Consider the following 10,389-nt stretch of genomic DNA (forward strand, 5'->3'; position numbering starts at 1 on the left):
ACTGTGTGAAACTTAAATTTAGAAACCAAATCTAATACTAATTAGAATTTAGAATCCTTCTAAAACTTGGTATTACATAGGTTATAAATAAGGAGGTTTCAGAGGACAACTACGTTCACTTCTTTTTCCAATCTCTTCCTTGCATTTGTCTCTTGCTCTTCTTCTATTAACTTTTACTTTTCAGCCATGGATTGTGTTAAGAATATTATGGTGTTGGTCTTGGTTATGGCATCGTTGCATGCGTCCATGGCTACTGTTTACAAGGTTGGAGATGCTAATGGTTGGACTATTCCTGTTGTTGATTATTATAAGAATTGGGCTGCTGACAAGACGTTTAAAGTTGGGGATGTTATTGTTTTCGAGTACAACAATCACCATAACGTGTTGGAGGTGAACCAAAACGACTACGATACATGCAACGTGACTGCGGCACTTCAGACATACGAATCGGGCAATGACTCAATCGCCCTCAGCAGGTCTGGCTACTTCTACTACCTCTGTGGTATTCCAGGCCACTGTCTTGCTGGCCAGAAGGTTGATATTAGAGTTGTTGACGACTCTTCCAATGCACCATCGCCACCACCTCGTCCTGCTCCTGCAGCTGTACCTTCTTCTCCTCTTAAGAACAATGGTGCTTCTGCTTCTTCCAAGGGTGTTCTTGGGGCAGTTTTTGGTTTGGCCGTGTTGGCTGTAGCTTATTCAGTGTCTGGTTAGGAATTTCTACTTTATTCAGTGTCTGGTATCTTGTCTAATGGTTTGGATTTTGAGTTTCTAGTGAGTAAGTCGATCGTTTCATTGTTGTTATTCTTGTCATGTAGACTACTAAGTCTTTTATGAATAGATAGCCATTTTGCCCCGCCCATACTTTATTTAATATTGAAAAATCCTGTTTATTATTTGTTTTTTTATTTATTGGGAATGAAGCCTGTTTTATTAGTAACTCTTATATTATATAACAAACTTAAGAAAGGGATAACAATACAACTACTAGCCATGCAGCCATTTTAAAACTTATTATGTCTGGCCTGTTAATCTTCAGGCTAAAGTATTTTGGTTGATGTACTTACTGCAAAATCACATTTGTATAATGAACATGCGGTAACAATTTACCGTCAGTTGTTTGACACTTCGAGTTATTCAAAATTTTAGACAGAAACTGGGGCCAAATGCATCTTTTCATTAGAAGAGGGTCACTTTTTATGTGCTAAATGCATAAGCTTATTTTTGTATGATGAACAGGTGGTAACATTTTCTATTTTATTCTGTTGGATCATGTTATAAACCTACCAAGATAAAATCTGCTGCAATGGAATTATAAAATTAAGCATGACATCTAATATTTCACAAAATCAAAATTACAAAACTTGCACTGAAACATAGTTAAGAGAACAACCATACTTGCTTATCAACCACAGCGAACAAACGTTAGCAAATGAGCTGCCTTGTTTGCTTGTTGACCCCTATAACAAATATCAACTTCCTCAAAACCACCCGTTAGCAATTTACACTCTCTTAATAGGTTTCCATAACCAATTCTCCTTACTGGTAACATGTGCCACCTCAAGTGTATGACCCATATCTCTGCATGGAATTAGTAAGATTGCGAAAGTTTTACCCCCTGCACTTTCCAATGCATCTCTCATCCTAATACTGATACCTACACAATTAGATGCAGCAACAACCATCAATGATAGTTTTTACCGTATCATGTAGTGGGGAAATTCATCTTTTATATATATTGTTTCCTTGCTTCGGTAGGGCAATCAAGTACGTCCACTGTTTGTCAAAGCTAGCTACTCCTTAGGCTTAACAATTACCCAATGGTAAACATTATTTGAATGACTTGAACAATATATTTAACACATACCATTTACAAATATTTTGTAGAGAACCCAAGACATTTTCATGATGACATTTATTTAAACTTATTGGAATAGTATCAATAGCAAAAACACATAATTTAGTAAACATCATAATGTGGTTCTATCAGTTAAGTTTACCATTCATGATCAGATGATCTATATCTCTAGAACATATAATAAATACAAAACTTAAGATAGTGAAGCAATCTACATAAATTTCTGCATACAACGGAAAATAATTGACTGCATAAAAAAAAAACATGAATGGAAAGACTCTTAAGAGAAAAATGTGTGTATTGAATGTATGTCTAGTTAACTTGTGGGCGTGTTGGTGAGTTGTGAATTACTTTAAGAAAACTTATTTAGTAGTTGGAGCTTACGTCCGTGGAAGGCATCAACACTGTAACTCATTGAATAAAAGCTAACAAAATATTTATAAATTTTGATATGAGTAAGATACAATACTCATGATTACAATGAAAATAAAATTCCACTAATCCACAACGCTTGGCTACATGCTGAAGATGGAATCCTGATATGAAGAGAATTATTTGAACCCAACCAAAGATGTGTGCAATGTTAGATACGCAAGTTAGAGAGTTTGGTTTAGTGAAAAGAATATGATCATGTAACAATAAGCTCTTGGAAGTCTTAAATGCAACTGCTAACAGTGAAATAGCCAAAGCAATTTGAAAAGCAGGGTATACAACAATCAATACATCTATTCATCTATGAAATAATTTAGAAGTTTGTAAGATATTCACTTCTCAAATTTGAGTTTAGCTATAGACATACCTAGATATCTGCCACAATTCGATCTCCAACCCTTGCCCGATGAATTTTAAAGTATGTTGTGTCTTCCATGGAAAAGTTAGTGATAGTGCTACACTGATTACTTAAGCAAATATTCAAAGTACCCGTGATCTTATGTTAGTGATTATAAAGAAACCTGAAGTAGCCTATTTTTTGTCTTTCTCATAATAATGATAAAAAAGAAAAAGAACGCCACCAAATGATTATAAAAAGCATGCAAGCAACGTAACAAAGTTAAGAATGACATCTTTTGTTGGAAGAAAAGCCGAGTCATTGCGTTCGGACAGTCATAATCATCAGCCGTATTTAGGTTTACGGGCGCTATCTACAAAAATTAAATAACTTAATCCCACCCACTATTAGGGGAAAAAATTGATTTCAATTTCTATGTTTGCCTATGTCAAGCAACCACCCCACATGCACCTTGAGAAATCAAGTACTACATCTATTTATTTGAGTTCAAATAGCAATAAGATGAGGTGTCTCAAAATAGTTGATTCATCCAAAATAGAAAAAAAAAACATATTGAAGAAGAGACATCCATTATATAATTGGTGTTTCGGTGCACACAAAACTAAATAAGAAGTGATTAACGGAGACTCTTAGATTGGATTTGATGGACCGGACGGCACCAATGTATTATGACACAGAGATTATAGTCTTCAATACAGGCCATTGGTAGACTCATGAGAAAACATCTAAAGGGTGAGCTCCATATTTCTGATAGTTTAGAAGTGACTTCTAATTCTGTAGGTTCCCCATGTTGCACATTTTTATCCCTTTTTTTTCCCTAAACTTGTTAAGTGTGTAATATGTCTAAAGCACCCCTTCCCAATGTTGCACTCCTAAAAGGGAGAAGGATCTGAAAATTACATATGTTATAACGCCGCAGATCAGAAAACTGTAAAAGTTTTCTTCAGGAACACTAATGTTTGTTGTTTGATTCGGTTTTACAGAGAAAATTATTACCAAGAAGGTAAACATGTCTACCCGAGACTGAAGTTATGGAAGCGTACACAAAGGCTCTTACTACTTGGTCAAGATGGATTGACAGTAATGTTGATGTTAGCAAAACCGAGGTTTTCTTCAGAGGATATTCAGTCACCCATTTCAGGTAGCGGCTAATATACCTCTCTCTCTCTCTCTATCTGTGCCTTTCGTTTGTTCATATTTAGTAGCACTTAAGCTTGATGCAATGAATCTAAATTAAATAATATAAAGAAAGGGGAGAAGAAAAATAAAAAAGGGTATGTGAAAAATATATAAGAACATCAAATAAATGGCTAAAATAATATGAAATGAATACCTAATTCAAAATTTGGACAAAATACTAAACCGACTTAGCTAAATATCTAAAAACTTAGCTGAAATTATTTGGATTCAATTATAGAACTCAGTTTCTTCATAAACCCGTGCCAAATATGAAAGAAACCAATTTACTGGTGTAATAAGCGTGTTTGTAACGACCCGGATAACTCCGGTGCATGTAACAATTTGGGTAACATAAAATATTTGCTATATCAGTAATGTAGAGCATTTGCTTTGGAGAATGCAATGCATCCGCCAGAGAATAAAGGAGTAAATTCACATCTTAAAACTGAATACCTATTTCTTTGAGGATATGATAGTTTCTCTGGGGTTTTTGCAAAGTCAGCAATGTTAGCTATGCTAATACCCCATTTAAAAGTTGGAGCCCAAAAATGAACTGCAATTATAAATAAGTCATTTTCACACAGAAGAACCACTATGCACAAACCCTTCACATGATCACATCAGAGAATCAAAAGTAAAAACAATAAATGAAATTAGGAAATTATGATCTATCATCATGATGAATTGCCCATAATCTTAAAAATTATTATTTTGGTGGGTCTTGAACTTGAAAAACTCTAATCCCTTTCCACCTAAATGTCTCTTACCATCTTTTTTTTTGGTAAAGTAATGTCCCTTACCATTTAACATCACATAATCTAATCATTATTTCATTTCTTCATCAGTTAAGATGACTATGTGTGTTATCGTACCGTTTGAGCTACAAATTATCATAGAGTTTCAACAACCTAATAATATGTTTCGAACAGTATAATTAAGTCTTTCTTTTGGTATACCTAATTTCCGTACAAACCCCTAGAAGATTAACAAATTTTAACAAATCCCATTTTCAAAGTCTATAGGAGACAACACAAATGAATCAAGACTCAAGCAGGCTATATCGTCAATTCGTCATCACAGAATATATCCTTTGAAATGAAATTCTATTTTAACAATATAAAGAAGCATGTTGAAAGATCTAAAGACCAACACATGAACCAAATGCAATGAAACAGCAATTACTATTTTTAAAAGAAAAGGAAAAAAAAAATAAGTCTTCAAAGTTGAGGAACAAACTGGTTTTAGGGACAGCAAGGTGGTTCTAGAGTGCATGAAGCTTCGAAGTCGCCATTAGAAAGGAAGGAACCCGACCACTCTCTCTCTCTCTCTTTTTTTATGCGGTTGGTCCTTTGTGATAACCTTTTTATAACTAACAAAGTTACATTACCTGAAATGGAGGAGACCTTGAAATCTGCAGCAGGATTTCTTGGTTTCTTCGACTCTTTCTTCTCAAGGTGGGTTTTGAGAAAAAGAGAGTTTTTAAGAAAGGCCAAAAGGCTTCGGTTTATGCTTCTTTTCTTTTCTTTTTTTGTTTTTAATTACTTAATTACCCCCAACATACTATTCAAATACGGGAGTGTATTTGGTTTTTTTATTTTCTAAATATGTGCAAAGACTTTTTTTTTTTTTTTTTTTTTTTTTTTTTTTTTTTTTTAATAAATTGCTAAACACACTAATAATGAGGCTAACTTGGTAAACAACATAGTAATTATTTTTTAAGTGGGGACTTTTTTAAAAAAATTGCTGACGTGGCTCACTATGAGCATCTTGGAAGAACCGATATTAATATAGGTAGGATTTATTGACAAAGATATATAGACATTTGAAATGGACAGTTGTACTCCACGGAACATTCAAACAGTATTGAGTAACTAAACATGTTTCTTTACCAAAAACAAATAAACTTAAAAGTTAGGCAAATTCATTGTGGAAATCCTACTATTTGGTTCTAAAAATTGGCTAGTAAAAAACTAAACTCTATATATACTACAACTACCATTTTAGAATGAAAAGTTGTTGGTAACAACATCAGGCTGCTCAGGGAGTCTGCTTCCTCCTCTTCTCTAATATAAATGTTCTAGTGACTCTTGCTTTTGCTTGCAACATAGAACGCTTTAACGCCAGTTTGCTTGTTTTCTTGTTTTTGATCAGTAGATGCATATTTATAAGCAAGTTTTCACACATTAGTACGATGTGTTCGGTGCATGTATGTTCCACACTAAGCAATGCCAAGGCAATGTTTCTATGTCTAATTTAACCATAGAAGAGATGTCGAGCTAAACTTCCCCCTCAAGTCTAGAAGCTTCAAATGATCCTCAACTTGGTTATGGTATATATCTTCAGTCAAGCCCAACTGTAGACAATATTTTCTTCCCTACAAAGGCACATCTTATATTTTATTTGTTAATATATGACTCACTTCATTAATACCTATTTCTTCAATTGATTCTCGACACAAAAGAATGCAAGGCAACATGAACATGGATTATCATATAATTGATAGCGTTATATGACATGGTTCCTCACTAAAATATAATTAAGATAATAATAATAAAAAAAGGAGAAATATTTGTGAATAACTTAACAACATCATTTGATTCCCGGCTCCTAAAAGGACCATAAAGAAGGACTAAATCTAAAACAACCACAACTTCACTTACAAAATGATTTAAAACCTAATCTTTTGTTAAATCATTTTGTGCATATGATCTACTAACCATAAAGAACATCTCTACAAAAATTGAACTCGTTTTGGAGTCATTGCATATAATTGTCTATTAATGATTTGTTAACTGTTTAAGGACATATTTCATACTTGGTGACATAGATTTTGAGAGAGAGAAACAAGCCAAATATAGGACAGATTAAGAAGTACCTTTCTCTTTTTCTATTGCCATCCTTTTCTTTTGGCTCCCTAATCTCTCTACCTCTTTTCCAATTGCAGAGTTCAAGTTATGGGGTATAATGTCTTACAGATGTGTTGGAGGATTATGGGATTCTTGGGAAGAATGAATGCTATGATTTGAAGTTGGACAAAATTTCTATAACAAGTTTAACTGAACATCCTGGATGCAGCAGTCATAACTTGTTTGGGTGACATTTTGGATGTAGCTAGTGATAGCTTTTTTGGATAAATATGATACTGTCTATAGTATGTATGTATGATGCATTTTGGGTGATATGTAAGTTGTGTACTTGAATTTGGAGAAGTATATGACTGCTATTTATTTAGCTTATGGAAAGGTTTTGTTGGATTATATTTATGGGTATTGATTGCTACCAATTTCAAAACAGGGTAAATGAAAAGCAGGACAAATTTGTAAGGGCTTTTGCTATGCTAATAAGCATGGCTAATGATGAAACAACATCTAGCAGTTCAAGTCTTTAACCACATACTATTTTTTGCTACGGCTAATGTGTTGCCAAAACTCAAGAGAACCGGAAACATAAAAAAACTTCATGCTATGCTTTAAAACGTTGCTATTGCAATTCTATCTGCAACGCATAAGAAAGTGCAACTAATCCCCCTCCTCTTTCAGCTAGCTACATTTAAAATGGTTGCAAATGGACTATATTAGTTACAGTTGTGGAGTTATCTTTTGTAGCGGCCCATCTGTTGCCAAAGCTCATACTTCATGCTACGCTTTGAAACTTTGCTAATGAAATTCTATTTGCAGCCAATAGTGCCCCTTCTGCTACGATTCAAAGGGTTGCAGATGGACTGCTTTAGCTACGCTAAAACGTTAAGTTGCTAATGCTTTTTTCATACATAAATATACATTTTACAAAATGCAATTCCAAAATATTATTAGCTACGCTTTTAAGTCTTTTAGCCACTTTTTTAAATGTGGTTAGAAGAAAGAGTATCAGCCATGCTTTTAACGTTGCCAATAGGTTTGCTTATCCACAAGTTGCTACGACCGCGCAACGCTTCTTAAAGGGTAGCAAAAGATGGTTTGCTACGGTTTCGCTGGTATTTGCTACGCTTGTAACCGTTGCTAAAACCCTCATCTCTCTTGTAGTGGAAGCAAAGTGAAATAATCAGGGTTCTCAAGAAATCAAGCATGTTCACATTTTTTTTATTATATTAAAAATTATCACGAATTAAATCTTATATTGCCACTATTTTTAGTATTTGCCAAGTGAGGAGTGCGCTTAATGACAAACAGAACATCACTCCTTTTATACTAACTCCATCAACTAGAAAGAATGATACCTTGTTGACATAGTTATTGCTTAGTTAGTATCTTGATCCTGTTTTAAGTGTAACCTGAAGTGCTGCCACTATACATGGCCATCTTGCTCCAATTCTAGTTGTTGTCGGTCTTGCAGCCATTGTTCATGCCCATATGAATGATGAATCCTTCAACTATTTTAAGTGTTGTTAGCCATCTCGCAGTTGTTCAAGTTGTTGTGAGAATCACATCATTTGCACGTTACCATTCTGCAAGTGTTCTAATTGTTGTTAGAAAAAGGAAATGAGAATTCTACCCTAACCTCCAAAGAACAAATATGTGTCCGAGTTATAACCATTTCAATATTAGTTAAAGCATTCAACACAGTGCTCAGATGATTAGAGAGTGGAAATATAATTGATAACCAAAAGGTATGGAGAGAGGGAAATTGAAATATATAAAAAGTTTTGGATTGAAATTTCTATGTAATCACATACATAGTCACTAATTAGTTGGAATTAAATCAATTTGTAAATGAATGGAAATATAGACGGCCTAAAGTATCTGACCTCGATCGAGTATGGAGAATTTCTTGCCACGCTACTCCATCTACTGTCACTGGAATTACTAAAAACAGAGCCCTAAGTTATCATTTGAATATGATTCAAAAACATAAAAATAAAAATTCATCAATATATAATAAAGAACGGCTTAAGAAGTATTGGTTTTCGGTGTAGTGGATTGTTTTTATCAATATATTCTTGGTTCTTATCTACCATAAACCATGATAGGGAAAAAAAAAACCCCCCACTACATTACATTATGATCATAATGACAACCGAAGATCATGTGCACTATCTCTGCAAGCTCAAAGAAAACACTTGTAACCATACTACCTAATGATACCAAGAAACAAATCACAACATATATTAAAGTTTTCATACGTTATCGTGATAGTTCCATTGTGGGGATCTGGCTTGATGTGGATCTCTAAGTCGCCAGCATCTCTAATAAGAGATGGATCAGTCACACTCAAAAATCTCAACTTATCAAGAGCATACTGAAACAGAACAAACAATCAATAAGTTTTTTTTATACAACAATGGGAATAATATCAGCTTCTATGTCAACGTAAATGCAAAACTACAATTAATCATACGACCATATGATAGTAAAAGATAGATAACACCAACATCAATAGTCAAATACCCATATCCCAATTCTCTCTCAAAACATCAAAATTTTAGAAATAAAACAACTCAAACAATATATAAGAAAATTCAAACATATAGAAAAGAAAAAATCCACATCAACTTATTCTTCTCCTTGTAACTTTCAGCAACTTAATTATTTACAACCGATATGTCGATTATTGCATATCATCAAAGAATTTAGCTAATAACTCAAACTTGTCAAGAAAATAAAACAAAGCCCAGATCAAATACATAACTAAAAAAATACCTAAATAGTAATTTTAGCTAAATCACAAAAAGATCAAAGTTTTACAGTACGTGCTTAATCAAAAGCCACTTTGAATGAAAAAGACGGTGAATGGTATGAGAAGGATATGATAATCTATATATGAAAAATCTCTAAGAAGGATATGATCATCTATATGTGAAAAATCAGTAAAAAAAAACTTGGTTATAAGTTGCCAGGCCAATAATGGGTTTAAATTAAAAAAGGAAAAAAGATGAGTGCCTTCAAGGAAGAAGATGCAGATTGAAGTTGATTAATTTTCTTGCATATATTTGAAGAGAGGAGGTGACCCTAAAATCCAACGCAAATTGATTATTATTATTATTATTATTATATATTTTTTTTTTTTTGAGAAAAGAGAGTTTTGGTGTATTAAGAGTCTTAGGGTTTTTTGTTTTTATAGGATTGGTAGTTTAGAGTCTACAGGGTTTTTTTAATAAACAAATTTTTTGTTTGTATGATTCGTGGTTATATCGTGAATTGGTTTAAAGAGTTGGTGTGTAATTGGTTTGCTTTTAATATATGTATCTCGAGAACACCTAAACAATATGGAGACCATCTTACGTGAAATTTAGAAGAAGGACCAATTTGTAATAAATCAAAATATTGTCCTGTAATTAACTTTGTGTCCTTACTTAAAAATTGTGTTGACGTGGCTTCCTAATATCACATATATGAGCATTTTTGCCCGCTGTGCAATAATAAATTTAGACTAGCCATGCAGCCTGACCTGTGGTCGGGCCTGCTATTTTAAAACTTATTATGTCTGGGCCGGTTAATTTTCAGGCTAAAGTATTTTGGTTGATGTACTTACTGCAAAAACGCATTTGTATAATGAACACGCGGTAACAATTTACCGTCAGTTGTTTGACACTTCTAGTTATTCAGAATTTCAGACATAAAGTGGG

At 33.6% G+C, this 10,389-nt stretch overlaps 1 pseudogene; it reads left to right on the forward strand.

The window, feature by feature from the left end:
• The first annotated feature begins 30 nt into the window (after positions 1-30).
• LOC147478057 (mavicyanin pseudogene) lies at positions 31-845 on the forward strand (annotated as a pseudogene).
• Positions 846-10,389: the final 9,544 nt, after the last annotated feature.

The sequence above is a fragment of the Coptis chinensis genome, chromosome 9 (genome assembly GCF_015680905.1).
Source record: "Coptis chinensis isolate HL-2020 chromosome 9, ASM1568090v1, whole genome shotgun sequence".
Lineage (NCBI taxonomy): Eukaryota > Viridiplantae > Streptophyta > Magnoliopsida > Ranunculales > Ranunculaceae > Coptis > Coptis chinensis.